Below are 2,950 nucleotides of genomic sequence, written 5' to 3'. Positions count from 1 at the left end.
TTTGTCACTTAACACAGAGGAAGAAGTCGTGATTTATGCTTTGCGGGAATGTGTTTGTTGTATGCAAGATCAATTACTCACCATTGAGTCAACTACATCCACACCCAGCAGTTATTGGTGATGAGAGTGACGGTTACACTGATCACTATCTTCAAGTGATTAAATGTGAGCACATGGTAATAACAATGAACAGACTTTGGTGCCATCATGCGGGTATCATATGAAACTAAAGTGGAAGAAATAGCAAGTCATAGCTTATATTCAGAGGTGGAAGACACTCAGATCTTGTAACTAATTAAGTACCAGAGTGTATACTCTGTTAAAGTGCACCTATCATGCTATTTCTAGGCAATAGCACAGGTCTCAGATATATAAAAAAATATAAAAAACATGTCTATGAAGTGTTTTGCTCAAAATACCAAACAGATCACCCATTCTAGCCATGCTTCATATCCCTCTATTTCATTTCCTGTTTCAAAAGTGCTGACTTTGGGTATAAAGGTTTAAAAAAAAGAAGAACATTGATTTAAAAAAAAGGAGGGGGCTGAGCCCATGGATGTATAATAAGAAGGGCTCAGTAGAATGAATGGAGACAGAAAATACATCTAGATTCGGCTTTTAATACATTTTACAACTTTAAGGACCTAATGATTATAATAAGGGCTATAAAATAGTTCATACTGGGTAGTTTATTTAGTTTTTAAAAAATTATCCGCTGATTTACAGACGTCCCTTTCCCAATGTTAGTCAATGGGAAAAAGTCTTTCTGGGCCCAGTGACGTCACGGACTGATACGGAAATTGTCCTACACCGGACTCTGAGGAAAATATAGCCCTTATTAAAAAAATGCGGTGCTCAAGTTGTAAAATGTGCTAATAACGTTATTCTGAGAGTTATTTTCCTCGGTATTATGAACGCGGATCTAATCCACGGGACCGCGCCGCCCGGCACGTTCATGTGACGTGTTCAGTACTACATGAGTTTTACCTTTACCTATGGATGCACAATAAGAACGGATTATATGATTATATATGAAAACTTTCGTGACGTTTCGCTCTCAAAAATTGGGCCATTTTGTCTTCATGCGCCAATGAGCAACTCTCATAGGAATAAACGAGGCCCCGCCTCCCACGCTGTATCCAGTTCTTATTATACATCCATGGGCTGAGCTCATGCGGGACCCGGCAGCTACTGCCTAAACTAAATACTGCCGTGATGAAATGCCATATCATGGATTATCAAGGATTATTTCTGAAACAGTATGGAGCTCAAAGGCTTTCTCTCTTGCCGGTTATACCACAAGGTGAGTTCCTTTTTATATCCAGCTTTTTCACACACATGCTCTCTCCAGTAGGCAGGTTAGCTCTGAATGTTAGCGATGCTAATGTAAACACCGACCATATTACGTCCAAAACGGTCGGGCATTGTTTCTGATAGCAACTTTCTGATAGTGCCGTGGGTCCACATATCCGATATTACGTCATATCGGACGCAAATCTGGATCAGCTCCGTTGTACCCCCGTTTTTAGAGATTTGGGTACGGAGGAGAAGAGAGAGGGTTTTATTTTCTGATGCTGTGTGAGTTCCCTGACACACCGGGGACACATATTATAAAAGACATAAAAAAGTGCATTTTGCATGATAGGTCCCCTTTAAGTAAAATACCTGCATTCAAAATGTTAATCAAGTAAAAGTACAAAAGTATTAGCATCAATATATACTTAAGTATCAAAAGTAAAAGGGCTCATTATGCAGATCGGTCCATTCCAGAATAATATATTATATGTTTTGATTATAATTATTGATGCATTAGTGTTATCAAAGCTAGTGAAGGTGCAGCCAACTGTAATTACTTTGTAAACTGCAGGGTAGCTGTACAATTTGACTTGGGGTGTAACTTAAGTTTCATTTAAGTGTTGTTTAAATTTCACATCATTAATCCAAATCTGCAAAGTAACTAAATGTAATAAATACAGGTAGTGGAGTAAAAGTACACGATTTGCCTCTGAATTGTAGTGAGGTAAAAGTACAAAGTAGCATAACATTGAAATACTTAAGTAAAGAATAAGTCCCTCAAAATGTTATTAAAGTAAAGTAAATCTACTCAGTAACTTTTTTTTCAAGATTCAAGGCTTTTATTGTCATTCGTACATACAGTTTTGTTATGTCGATGAAAATCTTAGGTCCCAGGCTCCTCCAGCAGTGCAACACAAAAAAACAGATAAAATAGTGCAAGTAAATAGAAGAAAATAGAATAGTGCCATAAGAATATACAAGTGATACATAATTTGTAAGTTGCAAACAGGTGAATGTTATGGATTTACTTTAGCTTACACCACTTTTCGACAGTGAGAAATTAACTCCCATGGAGCAGTCACTGGATGTTGCTGGAAGATCAGACGCTGTTTTACGATATTTTGCTTGTGCCAAAAAGAGTAAGACGTGTGACTTCAAACAGGGGGCAGCAGTCACAAATGCAAATGCATGGAAGGGAGGAAAATGTCATTTCTCGGATGAGAATAGGTCATACAGGTCTCAATCATACATTAAGTAGGCCTATAATAGAAAAGCATCCAACCGGAAAGTGTATACACTGTAGCCAGCCAGAAACTGTTGAGCATGTTTTACTGCTTTGCAGGAAATATAGTAGGCTACTCAGATAAATTTGCTTTTCCAGACACTGAAGAAAGCAAAATTCCATGACTTGTCGCTATCAGGGCTGTTAGGGAAAACATCAGGCAATATGTATTGTGAGATTATTACGTTTCTCCGAGAAATTGATACATTTAAAATAATCTAGAGTTTTGGTTCTTTGTTTTGTTTTGTTTGTTTTGTTTATTGTTTTCTGCATAGTCTCTTGTCCACACTCCAGTCCAGTTGGTGGCGGTAATGCACCTACAAGTTGGTTTGCCAACCGCCAATAAACACGAAAGAAGAAGAAGAAGAAATA

The sequence above is a fragment of the Notothenia rossii genome, assembly GCF_949606895.1.
Source record: "Notothenia rossii genome assembly, chromosome: 1".
Taxonomy (NCBI): Eukaryota; Metazoa; Chordata; class Actinopteri; order Perciformes; family Nototheniidae; genus Notothenia; species Notothenia rossii.
The sequence above is the reverse complement of the archived record's forward strand: the minus strand, read 5'-3'. Positions refer to the sequence as shown.